Source organism: Mytilus edulis, chromosome 13 (genome assembly GCF_963676685.1).
Source record: "Mytilus edulis chromosome 13, xbMytEdul2.2, whole genome shotgun sequence".
In the NCBI taxonomy this organism is placed as follows: Eukaryota; Metazoa; Mollusca; class Bivalvia; order Mytilida; family Mytilidae; genus Mytilus; species Mytilus edulis.
In genome coordinates this window covers 40729644-40750436 of record NC_092356.1, presented here as the reverse complement: position 1 = coordinate 40750436, position 20793 = coordinate 40729644, and the positions used below count along the sequence as shown (strand labels likewise).

Below are 20793 nucleotides of genomic sequence, written 5' to 3'. Positions count from 1 at the left end.
TCATCAGTGACGCTCATATCAAAATAGTTATAAACCAAACAAATACAAAGTTGTACAACATGCATAACAATATATGGCATTGAGGTTGATTCTAGGGCTATGGTAGCTCGATAACATTCGTCTGAAATTTCCCACAATGCAACTCGTTGATATAAGACAATATCGCTCGTTGATATAAGAAAAGTTTTATCGAATCGCTTCTTCCATAGACTGGATATGCTATCAAAAACACACACACACACAAAGAAGACAGTGATGAACAGAAATCTTAGTACATTTCTTCTACATGTTACCTGAAATACAATTAATTAGTAGAACTCCAAATAAAAGATCAAACTTGTTGATGTATACGCAACTTTTTTTCAATCAGGATTTTGATTGATTTAAGTGATTACACCTAATCCTTCGAAGTTAATACAGATTATTCATTATTTTATTATGAGGGTACATCATTTTACAACTTATTATTTAATATCATTGACAATTGTTTCCGAAATATACATGCATTACCTGTTAACACTATTAACAGCATATGATTAAGCACAAAACACACACTGTGATACAATCTCCAAGTGGTGAAAACGAGATATTGTCAATAAAAGGACAGTTGAAAAAATAGTTGAAGACTTCTGTTATAATAATAGCGCCTCATTCTGTTGAAGTTTGCAAGCATTTTTTTATCATATGGTTTTACATTTCTATACGCAATGATGAATTGAAAAGTTTTCTTTTAAATTGATTTCTGTTAAATTAAACAAAAAATAAGCAAAGAGGGAACCTTTTCGTAAATAGAATTCTAATTTCGGCACACATGGATTGGAAGAAAAAGCTAATGTTCAATACATACTGTTATCGTAAAAATCCTATTGATACTAGTAGTCTGTACTGATTGAAGAAAGAATACCGTTTGCAAAAAAAGCAAAAACCAATTGACGAATTCGTTAAGAAAATTTTCAAATGATAATTTTAAGTAACAGATAAACTCATCATAGATACCAGGATTAAATTTTATATTTACGCTAGACGCGCGTTTCTTTATTTAACCCTAAACAACCCTACGTCTTTGTATGACACACATTCTCTTGAAACGCATAAATATCCATGCAAAGAGGTACATGTAAGTAATACAAAAAGAAACAATTTTAAACGACCTATGGGTGTACATTTTTGGCTAGACGCGCGTTTCTTAATTTTACCCTTAACAACCCTACGTCTTTATCTGATACACATTCTCCGAAACGCTTAAATATCTATGCAAATAGGTACATGTAAGTAATACAAAAAGAAACAATTTTAAACGACCTATGGGTGTATTTTTTGGCTTGTTAACTTCTGAGATGAAATGTTGTATCTTTGATATATACCCTATATCTATTCTTGTTGTCCCCCCCCTAGCATCACATTGGACGGAGATATATAAATGCTATTCGTTCGTTTGTCTGTACGAGCATCGGTTCGTATTGTGAAGTATCTAGCAGAATTACTCGTTATCCAATTTTGATAAAATTTATGTCGTTGATTTCTAAAGATTATTATTATTATTATTATCATTATTATTATACAGTATTTATAACAGCGCATTATATAATATTAAAATTGAAAATCAAGAGGGGCAAACATCCTTAAATGATTTTTTTATTGTAAGTATCCTTTTTTATTAAGACATCCAAAATCTATAATGAAATTATCATATCAGTGGGATTCCCTATTGTTTTTAGTCAATTTCACATTATTTTATTTTAGTTAATCCAACTACTGTTTTGTGTTGGAAATATTTTTTGGTTACAAATTTTCAGTTTCATTATATAGTCTTCAGTTTCATTATATAGTCTCTAGGTTTTATTTATTTTTGTAACTTTACTTTATATTTGTACTCATTATAAATGGCTCATAAAACTCTATAACTTTGTACTACTCTAGTGATATATGTTATAGATAATGCATATTTTAAGGTTTTTCTTGTCTACAACGACAAGAAAAACCTTAAAATATGCATTATCTGACTTATATACCGTCAAAAAATATCACTAAAGTGGGATATTCCTTTCTAATGCGTTCAGGTTTTAATACGCCCTACGGCTCATTTAGAATGTGAAATAAAACTCACTAATTAATCTATATATAAACCTTTTAAAAATTGTTATTCATACACAATAAAAAAAATTACTGTAACTGCATGAAGTAAGACACAAACGTATTGTTACCATCCGATAACAGTGTTTGACAAATACAAGACACATTGTAAGTAAATTATTGTACCAACTTAGTTTACGGAAAAGGGAGAGGAGTATGTTTTTTTTCTATTTGTAATGTCATTTCTATCGCGGAAAAGTGGTTATTTTTTTAACAATTTTAATTGAATCGAATGAAAAATTCAGAAAGATTGTCTTTTGAATAGCAATACATTTTATTAACGGATAATTAGGATATAATTACATACCCTCCGCACCCGACCCTTTTGTGAGTTACGTTAATGTTATTCAATAGAATATAAGATTATCTTATTAGTAACTGTTGATCATTTGATAAAGTAAAGGGTATACATAAATTTAAAAAAGTTAAGAAATGACACGAAGACGAATATAAATACATGTAGGTCACAGTATGATTTCCTATTCAGTGTGTATCGTCCTGAACATGCATAAAATATTTGCCACTGGACGTTAAGCAAGCAACCAAAAATTTATCAACCTATTCAGTGTGATTCAATAAGATTTTCAAATTCTTACACATGAATATGTTAAATCTGGCTGTATTTTATGAAGGTCTACATTAAAATTCATCTCACATATATGATAATGTTTCTTTATTGTTGCGATAAATTAACAAAACTTCACGTTATTTGTTTCTAAAATTACAATGCGGGCAATGACGGTTTCTTTTATACGGAAACCGTAAGGGGACACACAAAACATTAGAAAATATTTTTTTTAATTCGAGATCTCGATAAAACATTACCGTTTTACCGAGATCTCGATAAAAAATATATCGTTATCTCGATAAAACGAAATTGTTATATCGAGATCTCGGATTATTAAATCGTTATCTCGGATTATTAAATCGTTATCTCGATTTATTATATCGAGATTTCGATTTATTATATCGAGATCTCGATTTATTATATCGAGATCTCGGATTATTATATCGAGATCTCGGATTATATTGTTATCTCGGTTGAATATATAGTTTCGTTTTCTCGAGATAACGATATAATAATCCGATATCTCGATATAAGAGTTTCGTTTTCTCGAGATAATGATATAATAATCCGAGATCTCGATATAACAGTTGCGTTTTCTCGAGAGATCTCGGATTATTAAATCGTTATCTCGGTTTAATATATCGAGATCTCGATAAAAAATGATATAATAATCCGAGATCTCGATATAACAGTTGCGTTTTCTCGAGAGATCTCGGATTATTAAATCGTTATCTCGGTTTAATATATCGAGATCTCGATAAAAAATGTATCGTTATCTCGAGAAAACGAAACTGTTATATCGAGATCTCGGATTATTATATCGTTATCTCGAGAAAACGAAACACTTATATCGAGATCTCGGATTATTATATCGTTATCTCAATTTATTAAATCGAGATCTCGGATTATTATATTGTTATCTCGATTTATTAAAACGAGATCTCGGATTATTAAATCTTTATCTCGGTTAAATATATCGAGATCTCGATAAAAATATATATCGTTATCTCAATAAAACGAAACTATATTTCTGAATTCGTCATTTTGTTGTTATCTAACAAATATTCAAATTAATATCAGAAAAAAAATGCAAAGCATTCATTAAAAATTCTAACTTAATTCATTCATTTATTTAGTTTCAGAGAATAAACTAGTGGATTTCCCTAACTATTTTTAACCGAAATTCCTTTGTACAATGTATGGACGACCTGAATACCAAAACATATATATATATAAGTATTAAAATACTCAACGTATTCTTTATTTTTATTTTTACGTTACCTTTGCTGTTAATAGACCTCATTTGAAAGCCTATTAATAGAGGAACAAAAGTTATATAGTCAATATGTTCCGCAACGCATATTAGAGAAGTATTGAAGGACATAAAAATAGAAATACGGCTGAACATTATGAAAAAGCTTATTTTAAATAATGGAATGAACTTCAGCGACCCGTCAGCCACAAATTAAGGAAAACTTTATACACCATTTGAAAGCTTATTAAAAGAGGAACAAAATGATATAAATAGTATGTGCCGCAATGACAGTTAGAGAGATTACTGAGGACCTAAATGCCAAAATACACGTGAATATTAAGAAATGGCCAATTTTGAATAATGGAATGGATGTTTGGAATTTTGGAATAGACTGTCGCGACCCTTCAACCCCTAATTCCAAATATACAGTATACCTAATTCGAAAGCTTATTAATATACCATTGTATCCCTCTTTCTATAAGCTTTCAAGTAGTGTATAAAGGGGTCGAAGGGTCTGTGTTACTCCTCAAATAAGCGTTGCGGAACATATTGACTATATGTCTTTTGTTTTCTATAAATAAGCTATATAAGGTATAAGGTATGTATGTAATTAGGGGCTGAAGGATTGCAGCAGTCCATTCCATTTTTCAAAATATCGATTCCATTATTCAAAATAAGCTATTTCCTAATGTTCACGCGTATTTCGACATGTAGGCTCTATGTCAATCCTCTAATATGCGTTGCGGAACAGATTGACTATATGTCTTTTGTTCTCTATAAATAAGCTTTTAAATGAGGTATAAGGTATGTATGTAATTAGAGGCTAAAGGATCGCAGCAGTCCATTCTATTATTCAAAATATCCCTTCCATTATTCAAAATTGGCTACATATTTCTTAACGTTCACGCGTATTTAGGCATTTAGGTCCTCCGTAACCCACTCTAATGGTCATTGCAGCACATATTATTTATAACCATTTTGTTTCTCTATTAATATGCTTTCAAATGGTCTATAAAGTTTTCCTTAATTATGGGCTGACGGGTCGCAGAAGTTCACTCCATTATTCAAAATCAAAGTGATGGAAATCACTCATGGAAAGATTAGAAGAGTAGTTTGAATTATTTCATATTAAGGTATGGTGGGGAAAAATGAACATTTATAAAGCACTATTGCTGAAAATTGCATTTACAGCAGGTCTTTAGAAGGAAACTTGCTTTTCCAGTATGAAGATAAAATGAGCTCAAATTAAATAATATGGGTCTCTTAATTTGCACAATTTTATTTAAACTGCACTTTATATCTTATCGAAATTATGTTGCCGGTTCTGAACATGTTTCAAAAAAACAAAAAAATGCAAAAATTCTTCTAGTAAATGTTACCAACTATCCTTGTAAGACATAAATCTAGACCAACAGCTTAAAACTTTAAAGCGTCAACAAACAAAATTGAAAAATGTTGTTATGGGGCATTTTATAAGTTGAAACAGAGGTTATAGGGCATTGAAGATTAAAAGTTTTAGAGTGCCTTTTGATCAATTTTTAAAGTATTTTTCAACACAGGGCATTGAAAATGTACTTTTTCAACGTAGCCAATTAAAAACCTTATCTTATTGAAATGTGGATTCTTTCTTGATTGCAAACATATGTATTCACTTCTAATAAAAATTCAAATGACTGAAATAGACATAATGATTGATGGGAAATAAACTAATAAACAATGGTTTGTTATAATTAAAAGTTTTAAAATTTTTAAACTGTTTCAAGCCAATTCCTGATAAAAAAAGTGTACTTATTTAATAGTTGATTAATTACAGATGATTATTGGAAATTTATCAAGTAAATTATAGGCCTTACTTGAATACCTTTTATTTATTCATATTTATATTCATATTTCATTTTTTAAAGATCTTGTTAATCCATTAATCATTTATCTTTCAGATATAATTTACAGAATCACTTTATGTAATGTAGATCAAAAGTAATTGGCAATAAATAAATCTATCATCCTTATAAATATCAAACATCTAATATACACATTTGTGAATTCAATTATGAGGTCAAATACTTGTGTATTAAGAATTATATTGAGTGGTCTGTATAATTATGTAAGACTGAGGTTGATAGGTTATGTGGTCAATTTGATTGGCAGTTTAGGAGGTGGGGCATTGTAATTAAAGGTTCACCTTGTCTCTGATTGTTTAGTGATAATGACAGTTGTCAATCATACTAGTTGAATCAATACCCAGTTACCTAATAAAAATGTTTTTTAAAAGCCTGCGCATCAACACACCTTAATGACATACATTCTTGAATGAACTGCTCCAATAATATACCCAGTTTTTTTCAGTTTATATGTGTATTATGTGCACATATATCAGAACCATAGGGAACTATATTTCAGTGTGAATACATTTAGTAACAGTAGCTAACCTGTCCTGTTGTTAGGGAGGCTGGTGCCTAAGTAAAGATTTAGAACAAGTTCTAATCTTTCCAATAAGCTATTTTATGATGTTCACCCGTATTTCTATTTTTAGGTCCTTGGTTAGTCCTCTAATATGCGTTGCAGGACATATTGACTATATTCCTTATGTTTGTCTATTAATAAGCCTAATGTATATCTGTATAGGGTCTGAAGGGTCGCAACAGTCCATTCCATTATTCAAAATATCCCATTCATTATTCAAAATTGGCTATTTTCATAATTTTCACGCTTATTTTGGCATGTAGGTCTTCTGTAGATAGTATATGATTCTGTGATATGATTGTGATTAATGAATGTAGCCTACAATGAAAGTTGTTGAATGCAAGATATAGATGTTGCCTTTCCAGTGGCATCTTCTTTAGGGTCGGTGCGACAATTGTTTCTGCTCAAGGCAGCTTGATAGGAACTACTTGTGAAAGATTAACTAATAAAAAATGTTGTTGTTCATTAAATTAAAATTTCTTTCTACAGGCGCGACATATATATCTGTGTTAGCAGTTTTTTTCTTAAAAGTCATCTGTTAATCTCATTCTTATTAAGAAAAAAATAGAAAAAAAAACTATTCATGTGATACAGAAATAGTACATTCTGTGTAACAAAAGCTAGAATGTATATATATAACTTTGGCAGGATTTTCAACAAAACAAGATAATGGCTGATTTAAATGTTTTGGCGTTTTTGTTTTACAGTTGTGGCCCCATTACCTAGATGTAATCTCAAGCACAGATGGGATCAATATGCAATTCCCCTGTGTGAAGTTGATGTTTTTTTTGACATTTTCTATTTGAATGCAGTGTATATATTTTGAATCTCAAATCTTGCATACTGTTTTTGATCTCCAGTTTTTTAGAAGTAGCATTCAATCATTTTGCTAGATTTTTATAGTTTTTAGTTTCAAAGCTAAAATCAAATTATGTAGTTTAGTAATTAAAATTGTGTACTCATAATTCCATTATAATCCATAGCTAGTTATGGCAGTCAAAATTTCATGGAAGCTTATTCCAGAAACATGTTGACTCTTTGAATTCATTGAACAACAATTGAAATGATCTCATTGATTGTCTCTGTTTGTTATTTTATTCTATATTTTTGTTTTCATATGAGCTGCATCAGATAGAAGAGGGACGAAAGATACCAAAGGGACAGTCAAACTCATAAATCTAAAACGCCATGGCTAAAAATGAAAAAGACAAACAAACAACAGCACACACGACACAACATAGAAAACTAAAGAATAAACAACACGAACCTCACCAAAAAACTAGGGGTGATCTCAGGTGCTCCGGAAGGGTAAGCAGATCCTGCTCCACATGCGGCACCCGTCGTGTTGCTTATGTGATAACAAATCCGGTAAATGGTCTAATTCGGTAGGTCACATTCATGAAAGGGAAGGGGATTGTAGTTACGATGTAAGGAACATATCCGATATCATTTGTGAAACGGTTATTCCATAACGGTCAACCAACTCGTGATGGCGCCCGTAAAATTTACGAAGGGATGATTTCAACTTCACCATTTGGAACTCTTGGTTTAATAGCTTCCTTGTGAGCAGCAACCCTCTATCAAGAAAATCATGATAGGAAATGCAAGCACGGGAATATCGTATCAATTGGGAGATATATACCCCGTATGCAGGTGCTGCTGGAATGTTGCTACTTAGAAATGGAAAGTTCACAATTGGAAAGCTGAAATCATCTCTTTTGTCGTAAAGTTTTGTTTTCAACCGACCCTCATTGTCAATTTCTAGATGTAAGTCAAGATATGAGGCCGACGTAACTGTATCTGTAGTATCCTTTATCTCTAGCTCGATTGGATAGATGCGTTCCACATAGTCACCAAATTTTGAATTATTTAGTGAATGAACATAGAAACTGACCATATGCAAATGAATAATGTTTTATCTATCTGTTAACCTACTTTGGGTTGAAAAATCTTAATGGAAAGTATAAAATTGAATTGATATAAGAAAATCTACAAAACAAACCCAAATTCATTCCTTATTTTGTATTTTGATTATCCAATCAAAGTGTAACATATGAACATGTATATATGCACCTGCATACGGTCAATTGTTATCTGATGCAGATCATATTGGAACCACGCATAGAAATCTAAGATTTACTGATATTATTCCAAGGTTCATGATATGGAGACTTGCTAAGTTTTCTGTAATAAAAACTGACCAACTTCATGCAAAATTATCATTCTAGTGACACCATAAGGAAACCTGTCATATATAAGTAACACAATTGAGTCACTTAGGGCTAAATTCATTAACAGAACTAATATTTCCCATTGAGTAGATGTTCACCAAATACATTGTGTGAATGTCTGATTGGTGGATGGTTTGGCTCTAAATAATTGCTTAGTATTGTGAAGTCTTTAACTTTTCATACTTGGGGCTGATAACTAGAATTATTGTTAATACTTTCAAATTTGTAGAATTGTTTGAATTAAATATTATATTTTATTCAGGTGTCAGCAGTCTATGGAAGAAGCGTATCGATAAAAACTTTTCTTATATCACATAGCGATATTGTCTAATATCAATTGTAAATATGCAGACATTCCATGCGGAAAATGTTGTTTTCGGCAACGAAAAATTAAGAAAATACTAATTTTAAAACTTATTGTTCAAATATAAACAACAATTGAGTCTAAATATACATGCAGGAGATAGTTAGAAGCTTAAGTTTATGTCAGTGTAAAATTTGAAGTGCTGTGTTTTTCTTATATGCATAAATAAACAATGCTATACTTTTAAAATATCAATGCGATACTTTTAAAATATCATAGCAGTGTTTTTGTTATATCAATATTAGTACCGATTAGTATTAATATTAGACTCTTGTACCCATATTTTGACAATTTTACCTATTATGTCTGTTTTGTTCACGCATCGTTGTAAATATGACAGAATTTGATGAGACTATCATACACGTGAGAGGTGAAGTGCTATAAAACCAGGTTCAATCCACCATTTTCAAAATTTGAAAATGCCAGTACCGAGTCAGAAAGATGACAGTTGTTATCCATTCGTTTGGTGTGTTTTATCATTTGATTAAGCCCAAGGGTGACTGGGGTATAGAAATATGGTCACTTGGTCTTCTCCCGACCGGCAGTAAAACGCTTGCTGAAGTGGGGCGTCCGTTTGGCTGTGCGGGATGTATCAAGTTCGCAGTCACGTCCGTCAGAAGGGGACGTTAAATCCGATGCCTCGTGTAAAGAGAGTGCCACGCTCTTTGCACGTTAAGAACCCTTGCAACAACTCTTTGAGGGGTCCGCAGGTGGCCTGTTGCAAGGCAAAATTTCTGTCCCTATCCAATATACCCTCATTTTCCAGTGGCAGTTCAAATTTCCCCGACCATTATCCTAGATGGCCTCTATTTCAACAACCTACCTATTGTATTTATTGTGAACTTGTTCTCGTCCTGAATATGCATGAAATATTTGCCACTGGACGTTAAGCAACCAACAATCAATCAATCAATCAATCATTTGATTATACCATTTGATAAGGAACTTTCTGATTTGAATTTTCCTCGGAGTTCAGTATTTTTTTAAATTTTACTTCTTAGTAGTATTGTATGTAAATAGGCAGTTTTAAGACCATTGCTTAAATTCAAATTGTTTTTGGTAACATCTTACAAATTTCTCAATTGGTTTTGGAAGCAAATCTAATCAAATAAGAGTTTAATAAACAATGCCGTAATCAAATAATCAAATAGCTAAGTATCAAAATGATTGACCTGTACTTTTGAATCTCCTTTTTTTCTTTTTTTTTTTTAAATTAGACCGTTTGTTTTCCGTTTTGAATGGTTTAACACTAGCAATGTTCTTGTTTCTATATAGCGTGGTGTTCGCTGTGAGCCAAGGCTCCGTGTTTAAGGACCTACTTTGATCTATAATGGTTTACTTTAAACAAATTATTACTTTGATGGAAAGTTGTCTCATTCGAACTCGTGCACCATCTTCTTATATCTATAAATCTTTAAAATTTCTCCTTATAAATAACTGCTTTCCAGTCCTCCAACTGAACAATCTAAATTTATGAATATAGAAAAGATAGATAGATATAGAACGATGTGGTGTGAGTGCCAATGAGACAACTCTCCATCCAAATAACAATTTAAAAAAAAAGTAAACCATGATTATAGGTCAATGTACGGCCTTCAACACGTAGCCTTGGCTCACACCGAACAACAAGATATAAAGGGCCCCAAAATTACTAGTGTAAAACCATTAAAACGGGAAAACCAACGGTCTAATCTATATAAATAAACGAGAAACGAGAAACAGTTTACACGTATATATTACATAAACAAACGACAACTACTGTACATCAGATTCCTGACTTTGGACAGGTGCAAACATTTGCAGCGGGATTAAACGTTTTAATGGATCCAAACCTTCTCCCTTTTTCTGAAACAATAGCATAACATTATAACATAGAAAAACACACGATAAATTATCAATTGGCAGACTTAACTCAATCAAAAAACGTAAATTAATACACAATGAACGAATGAACGAATATACACATTTCTAACGTCAAAGGACATTTACATCTTATATATTTGTGTTCTAAACATTTTTTTTAGTACTCATTGAAGAAATGAATTTATAACAAGCGATACGGATTGTTATTTTGCACTAAAAAAAGTTCGCGTATTTATACGATCGGTTACTAGCCAAAAACGAAAGTCAAATCTCTGTGGCAACAATACATCGGAATACCCTCACGGTCATCGCGATGTAAAAGAGCGTCCACGCGGCGAGCTGATTATGTTCATAGAGATATCGATTTACCAACGGGGAAAAGTCTTTGATATCCAAAAAGAACTGTCTTCCTTCTCAATATCTTTTGCTATGTTAATAATAAGTATATTTTCTGTTTGACAAGATTTTTGATTTTTGTTGTATCTGAAGTTGTCCAATTATAGTCTGAGGCTACTCAGTTGGTATCTTCAAAGAGCGGGACATCAGCATTTGTACATTTTAATTTTTTTGGATTATTGATTTTACCATTTGAATATTCATTGTAATTTGGAGCTGTATTGGACTGGATTGTTTGAATGAATGTTTCTTTTAAGTAATGATAATTTTTTGTCTATTTCGATATTACCAAGTTTGGTAGACTATAGCAGTGTGACCAGTAAATTAGAATCTAATAGGTCGGTAGACGTATTTGCAACCGCTTTTAAATTCCGCCATTGCATCATCACTTCAAACAGAATTATAAAAAAGAAGATGTGGTAAGATTGCCAATGAGACAACTGTCCACAAGAGACCAAAATAACGCAGACATTAACAATTATAGGTCGCCGTACGGCCTTCAACAATGAGCAAAGCCCATACCGCATAGTCAGCTATAAAAAGCCACGATTAGACAATGTAAAACAATTCAAACGAGAAAATAACGGCCTTATTATATAAAAGAAAAATGAACGAAAATCAAATATGTAACACATAACCAAACGACAACCACTGAATTACAGGCTCCTGACTTGTGAAAGGCACATACATAAATAATGTGGCGGGGTTAAACATGTTAGTTAGTTGGTTAAACCATGTGATTGAAAACAATAGACTGAACAGGTTGTTAACACTTTCAACTATCAATAGGGTCAAGCAACATTTTCGGAATTATAAGTTCATGCAGTAAGCGTTAATTGTGTTACAGTTACGAAATTTTAGTGATGTTGATCCTAAAACATTGAACTGGTCATGATCTAAGTTTGTGAATTATGTTTGCAGTTTTCTTGACATGCATTGTGACGTGTCATCGTATTAATTCTATATTAGAAAACTATAGCAGTTATATTAGAAAAGTATCGCATTCATAAATTTTTGATATTAAAAAATCACCTCTATGATATAAGACAAATATCGCATTGATATTTTAAAATATAGCAGTATCGTTGACTTATAGGTGATTTTGGCGTAGCAAACAATTGAATTCATCTCAATTGCATTCCACTGAATTTGCTACATGATATTTATAGAATGTGTACATCTACAAATGATAAATCGTGCATTTATGTTTCATTTATTCAATAATTCAATTTTCTCGTTTAAATACACCTTGCTTGTTATTACATAAGATAACTCATGAAAATTATACACTAGACGTATGTCATGTTAAATGTCACCCTGTTTTAAGAAAAGAGTCATTACTTTATACCGAGAAATCTGCCTTTCTTCGTACAAATGGTTAACATTCGTCTGAAATTTCCCACAATGCAACTCGTTGATATAAGACAATATCGCTCGTTGATATAAGAAAAGCTTCTTCCATAGACTGGTCAGACAGGATTTATAATGTGACATTCCCGGCTTAGAGTTTATATTGCCTCAACTGATGCTAGGTACAGTGTTAAAGAAAACGTTGTATATACCAATTTGTTTCTTGAATATCTTGGGTTGATGGATTATGATCATGTAGTCTGGGAATTTCACATTATATAAACTTTCTGAGAATTGAACAACATTTAAAATATTTGGATATTTGTTTGATTTAAATATTCACTAAAATTTAATTTATCATCATATCTGGGTATTTATTTATAAAGAAATTGTTTTAGTGATAATAAAACAACAAAATGTGTACTAGCTTGTCTGTTATTACTCTTTATAATTATAAAATACATAGTAATTTATCACGAAATGTATATCTCAAACAGAATGTAACATTGGAATTGTTTTCCTCTGTTTAATGGAGAAAAGCGTGGTCAGTTTGGTTTTTATAGCAATAAAATAAAAAAAAAAATCACCTAAAACCATCTCCTACTGGCTGCTATGGATAATTTTTAGCTCACCTGACGTGATCACTTGGCGTTCGTCGTCTGTCGTCGTTCACTTTTACAAAAATCTTTTCCTCTAAAACTACTGCGCCAAATTTAACCAAACTTGGCCACAATCATCATTGGGGTATATAGTTAAAAAGAGAGTGTCCAATGACCTGGCCAACCAACCAAGATGGCAACCATAGCTAAAAGTACAACATAGGGGTAAAATGTAGATTTTGGCTTATATCTCTGAAACCAAATCATTAAGAGCAAGTCTGACATGAGAGTTAAATTGTTGATCAGGTCAAGATCTATCTGCCGTGAAATTTTCAGATGAATGGGACAACCCGTTATGGTGTTGCTGCCCCTGAATTGGTAATTTTTAGGAAATATTGCCGTTTTTTGCAATTATCTTGAATATTATTATAGATAGAGATAAACTGTAAACAGCAATAATGTTCAACAAAGTAAGATCTACAAATAAGTCAATATGACCAAAATGGTCACTTGACCCCTGAAGGAGTTATTGGCCTTTAAAATCAATTTTTTACAATTTTTAGTAAATTTATGTAATCTTTTAGAAAAGTGATCTCCTCTGCAACCTATTAGACAAATTGAACCTAACTTGTCCACAATCATCATTAGGGTATCTAGTTTAAAACATGTGTCCAATGATCCCACCCGCAAACCAAGATGGTCGACATGGCTAAAAATAGTACATAGGTTAAAATGCAGTTTTTGGCTCATATCTCTTAAACCAAACATTTAGAGCAAATCTGACATGGATAAAACTGTTCATTAGATCAAGATCTATCTGCCCTGAAATTTTCAGACCAACCAGGCAACTTGTTGGGTTGCTGCCCCTGAATTGGCTGTTAATTTAAAATATGGAAACAAAATCTTGAATTTGACGTGGCTTGACCCGAGAATTCTCGACTTGATTGCATATGGTATCAATCAAATCTGTTGAGTCTGTTCTTCTTTTAGTTAGAAGTTAAAATGTGAAAACTAAAATAATAAAAATACTGAACTCCGAGGAAAATTCGAACAGAAAGTCCCTAAGCAAATTGCAAAATCAAAAGCTCAAACCCAAAGGATAACAACTGTCATTTTCCTGACTTAGTACAGGCATTTTCTTATGTAGAAAATAGTGATTTCAACAAGTTTTTATAGCTAGCTAAAACTCTCAATTGTATGATATATTGACAACGATGTGTGAACAAAAACAACTAGACGTAATCGGCTAAAATTTCAAAAAATAGGGGTACAGCCCTCAGCATTGCGTTATTAACGGCGGTGACGTTGATTTAATTAACGTTTTAGCGATTTGCGCATTCGAGACCACGTTCACAACATTTGATAAGTTTCTGATTTTATAGAAGATACAAATGAAGCAATACAGAAACAAGTAAAAGAATATCACAACTATAGGTGTAATACCACCATTGATTTTCCGCTATGAGTCTTTGTTAAATTTGCACTTTTAAAAAAAAAATGTGCAGAATTTATCTTTGTTTCAAATAAAGAAATACTTGGCATGAGTCAAATTTTATCCTGTCCAGTACTATAGAAAAAAATTCAATTAACATTTCCTTGCATATAAGAAAATAACCATCACTGGAAGTTAACCAATCAAATTTCTCCCCTTATTTAATCTGTTTACAAGGTTTAGTAACCATGTAACCTCAAGTTTACAAAATATTCTATAGAAATCCCAAATAAAAATATAATGGTGCATTGAAATACCCAAGACATATATGTTTATGATATAGAAATGTTTTACTGCAATAAAATGTAGGATTAATTACATACAACTGTCAAATTCAAGGGAATTTTTTTTCGACCTATTTCTCGTATACAACCGGATGTGACGTACCATAATTTGGTGGGTTACACCTATAGTCAAAAGAACGAATATCTAGACACAATAATGAACAAAGCAGTGTGCACGCATTGTGAACTCGTGTGTTCTGGAAGCAGGAGCAATAAATACTGTACATAGAAAACATAAAATACTTGTGTAAATTTTTGATATTTTTCATACTTTTTACGACATGTTCATAAGCCAAAAAATTAATGATGAATGAATTTTCTAAACTAACTGATACACTTTAAACTACTTTGAAGTTTCAAAACGTAAAGTGATCAACGATTGGTGCTCTTAACCCTATTGACACTAAAATTAAGAACCATTTTATATTTATATTTACGCATATGTTTGAAAAGGTTTCCACTTAAGAAATTAAATTTGTATAAGGAAGCTGTATTAGTTGGTCAAAAGAGGGAAAGCACCAATACATTTTCTGTAAACCGATTTGTCAAACTTTCCGAACTAGGAATGAAATTTAGTAATGATATTGATTTTTAAACTGAAGCACAACATATAAAAGAAAATCTTTACAAAGCATATTGCACTTACTCAATTTGTTGTTAAATTACACTGTCAAGAAGATCTGGAAGAGAGTGCAACACTACATTTGTGCGCAGTAATCATCTGCTGTACTACCTTAAAGAGAAATATGATGACAACTACTGCGTTTAATTTTGTGTTCCTGTATTTTTGTGTCTTGTTATTGATTTTTTCATAGTCCTCTTCATGCTTAACTTTGATACCTCTGATATGTCTTCAATGATTGTGCATGCATTTTAGAGCATTTGAAGTTCTATTAGGGCTTTTTTGTTAAAAAAGGTAACAGTAGCTACATAAATGAATCAATTTCGTGAAAATGACGCCCGAATTTCAAGACAAATTTACTTTTTAGATATTCAATAACGTATTATATATTTATATATATATATATATATAATTCAAATAAACTTAACATGAACATTTTAGATTTATCGAGTTCATAAAAGCACATTTTATATTCAATTGTTAAATTTCTGCTATGCATAATTTGTGATGTTGAAAATCAGTTCACAACCACAAATTCATTTACTTTCTTTTAAAAGCCTTCAGCATGTTCTACGTTTATTCGTTGAAAAATGAAATCGGCGACACATCAATGATTTTGAGAAGGAATTTTACAAACCAATCACACCATAGAAATAGTAAGTATGATTTCTTTTTTAAATATCACAGGAACATATCATGCATATCTTCAAGGTAAATACAATTTAGATAGAACGGAAAAGTCAACAAACTTCAACGAGTTTCATAGAAATATAGTGTCAATTATATGATTCGACAACTTATATTAAAAAAAAGAACTGAACATAAAATTGAGACACACGATTTATTTAGCAGGTAATTCAACATGAGATGGACGAAATATACATCAAACGGATATTCAAACTCATCAGTTGAAAACAATTACAATGCACTGGCAAAAAGGAAAAACGATCTAAGACAAATAACAGTTTAAAAATCAGCAAAGACAACAAAAGACTGACTAACACTTACCCCAACAAACACTGGGGGGATCTCATGCGGTCCAGAAGGTAAATCAGATGCTTTTCCAAATGAGGCATCCATCATGATGCACATGTAAGTACAACCCAAATAAGTCTTACTCGATATATCACATTCAAGGAAAGGACACTAGTTTGTGGTACATGTAACGATTAATGTGAATATCCGTCGTCGTCTTTGAAATAAATATTTTTAATTATTACCAACTCGTGAAGATGGCTGTAAAATTTTTAAAGAGATAATAACTTAACCACTTGGAACTCTTGGTTGCAGGTTAAGTACCAAAACCGTATATTAATTGTGTAAAAATTAATCCAACATGTTCCTTTAACTAACTTCTTGGTTTGTTTTCAGGCATTAATGACCTTATTCTTTTTGTTTTTATTTTATTGTAAATTTTAACTAATGCTTTGAAGCCATGATTTATTAAACAACACAAAAAATTACATGCATTTAATTTGCATATGGCCTCGTTATACACTTATATTTACGTGATAGACTTATTATATCTCCAAAATCGTTGTAAATGCTAATTGAAATTTGACGGGTTTTTTTTTAAAGAGTTATAGTAAATAATTATTATTATGAACAAGCACAACGACTTATGGCCTTTATTTTTAAAACTATTTTAGGACTACTTCCACAGGAAAAACATAAAAGATCCGTTTCATATGATATATTAGCAGTTGATATGAGATATAATACACAACACATGATATTGAGTTTTGCAAGAGAGGCTTTTCAACAACATAGTGAACAATCGGCGGTTGCAAAATACATTAAACAGAGATCAGAAATATTTTTTGGGAAATATTTTCAATGTGTTGTTGGTAAATCATATGGTTACTATGTAAGCTATAACGATCTGTATTATTTCTATTTCAAAATGAATGACTATTACATTTTAGTATTTAGAACTCGTTCATAAAACCTAGTTGTGGTTTTCTTTCTTATTTTAATCTGTAAAAGTAATCACATAAAACGGTAAAGTTCTTTTTTATTTATTATTCTGTGAACAAATTTCATGCCATAGTTATTGCTCCTTAAAATTTTAATTTTGAAAAGGAAATACCAGGGTTAATAAACGATTGAAAGATTTGGACTACAATAGATCCATGAAATTGATCACACGACGTTGAACAAAACCATGGATGCTCCTGAAGAGTAAACGTATGGCACCTGTCTAATTAATTAGTTCAGTGATGTCACAATATAAGAAAAAAGAAGGGGATCTTTGCTATCACAAGTGTAACTTTCTTGGTCAGCTGTTATACAAGTATAAGAACAACTGGACTATGCGTCGGGCATGTTTTCTAACCCTATACGAACACTTTTTTTCGCTTTTAAATATCAAATAAATCTTTATTTAAGTTGATTAAAGGTTTATATTATTTCTTCATCTACTTAGAATGAAGGTGCTGTAACATTTGCTTCAATGACGAAGTAATGCAATAGTTTAAAATAAGTTGTTTAAGAAAGATCAATTATCTCATCATACATACCAGGATTATTGCTGTGTATGTCAGGCGTACGTTTTGTATCACGTGAAAAAAGACTATTAATATACAGTCTACAACAATGTACAAGCAAAAATGATATAAAAAAAGATACCAAAAGGATGTGCCAACTTAAATGTCAGAGAAACTGCCCACACAATAACAAACTAATAATAAAAAAAACCGGACTTAATCTCAAACAACATTATACAGAGCATTTAATTTAGAAATTAAAATGTGTAAAACGAAATCCACCAGCAACCAGAAAGATGATAATTGTCATGGTAGGGTATTATATGACCATCGTCGTGGTACTATACAAAATAAATTGATTTATTATATAAAAAAATAAGGCATAGCACAATAGAAAAATAATAATAACTCATCATAGATACCTTGCTTTATATTTTGTATTTTCGTCTACAGTAGTTTACTCTCGTTTGACCATAAAACACCAACTTCGTAGACAATCGCGCATGTAAGTTTTCTAACACTCGACAGAAGTAGAAGTTATGGAATTAACAAAACACGTTTTTAAGGGCAATAAAAACTCAAAAATATGTCCTTCTTTGGTTTGGTCTTAACATACAAAATGGAAAATAAACATATATTTCATACTGGATACCTTACCATAAAACAACTTATAAAAAGGATTTATCGCTAGGTCGCCATGATGATTTACTAAATGTCTTTCTAAAGGTCTTGCTGTCAATCTATATACAGTAAAAAAAATAAATAAAAAATAACAAAAAATAAAAACCACAAAAAAACTCCGAGGAAATTGAAAACAGAAAGCACATTGATAAAAGATAAAAACAAAAGCTCAAACATATCAAACAAATAGAAAAAAAAATTTGTCCAATTCCTTAATTGGTACATAATTTCCTTATTTATGATGTTTTAATTTGTCATTACTTTTAGTACTAATATAACCGCCGCTCATGTCAAATTCGAGTTATAAGTCTACAAAATACGATTTATGTTCTTTAATTTCATGAATTTCTAGTTCTGGAGGTTATATTATGGAACCCAATCAAAAAAGTTTCGTTTGTTAATGGTTAGAACATCATCAATATATCCGAATGTTAAGTTCAATAATCTTTCGATAAAAATGTAAAATATTGCCTCAAGAAATATTGTGAAGATGTATATCCTATAAGCCGTGTAAATCAGATGCTGATTTGTAAAAATTCTTAGATCTACGGTTTAGAAGCCAGATGTAGGTAACATTACTGAGCTTAATAAACATTATCAAAAAGACCTAGGAGTAACTTCCACAGTAAAACTTCCAGATGGAGTTTCAACATTGTTGTGTTTCGTAGTCTTTATGTGTGTGTGTGTGTGTGTGTGTGGGGGGGGGGGGTTCAACAATTGTAAAGTTTTCTGCTTTGATCAGTTGAATATGAATTACAAATATAGATTTATTTCATTTTCAAGCCATTGTTCCACTACTAAATTGTCTATTCTACTTACTAGTACACTTGGTACAATAAAAAACCTGATGATAAATTGTTCAAATAAGGCCTTTGAAAATAGTGGAATTAATTATTTTTGGAGTGTCAAAAACTCGTTGGAAATACTTGATAAATTACATGCATATATTGGTGATTTTGAATTTTTCTACCCTATATACCACTTTGCCTCATATTCTTATTAAGAAAAACTTCACATCCCTAATTAACTAGGCATTTAAAAAGTAAGAATGCGAGTACATATTTTCACTCTTTCAGGTCATTTTTTTAGAAGCAATAAACAGGAGAACTATGTCAATTGGACATGCTTTGATAATGTTTATGCGCTTGAATTTTTACTTGATAACATCTTTGTTCGATTTGGAGATTCCGTATATCGTCAAGTTATTGGAATTCTAATGGGGACTAACTGTGCACCACTTATTGCGGACCTGTTTTTGTATTGTTATGGGTTACAATTTATGACTAAAATTAGCAAAGACCCATCGAAACTACATTTGATACAAACATTTAACAATACTTTTAGATCTCTGGATGATATATTGGCTCTCAATAATGACGACTTCAGTATGTATACTGAAGAAATTTATCCCGTTGAACTTATTTAAATAAAGCTTATACTAACAATGACCACTGCCCTTTCCTAGATTTTGATATATTTATCATTAACGGGTAGCTTAATACAAAAATGTATGATAAAAGAGATAATTTTTCATTTCCTATCGTTAATTATCCATTTTGAGATGGTGACGTTCCCTTGTCACTATTTTATGGTGTTTATATATCTTAACTTGTACGATTCGCTCGTGTATGTAACAACGTATTAGATTTTAGCGAGAAAAAGTTATGTATTACTGAAAAATTATTACACCAGGGTTTTCGATATCACAAACTAGTCAAAACATTTACTAAATTTTATCCTCGGTATAAGGAAATAATTCGTAAATATAACTCAACATGCAGTCATCTTATACGTTCAGGTATTTCACATCCAATCTTTTATGGTAATATTCTTTACAAAGCACAAAAATGTCAGTATTGACCTGAAAAACTTACAAAACCTTTAAACAGACTTATTAAGAAGGGATATAGTTACGATACTGTTGTCATGTCATTAAAGATTGCATATTTTGGCTTAAATATTGATTCACTTATAGGGTCTTTGCATTGGAACTAAACACATTTATT

The 20793-nt window shown here is 31.3% G+C and overlaps 1 long non-coding RNA gene across 1 annotated transcript; it reads left to right on the top strand.

Moving 5' to 3' along the window:
* Positions 1-16177: 16177 nt before the first annotated feature.
* LOC139500954 (uncharacterized) lies at positions 16178-18017 on the top strand. Its single transcript, XR_011658411.1, has 2 exons — positions 16178-16276; positions 17270-18017. It is a non-coding gene; the product is annotated as an uncharacterized lncRNA (long non-coding RNA).
* The last annotated feature ends 2776 nt before the right edge of the window (positions 18018-20793 follow it).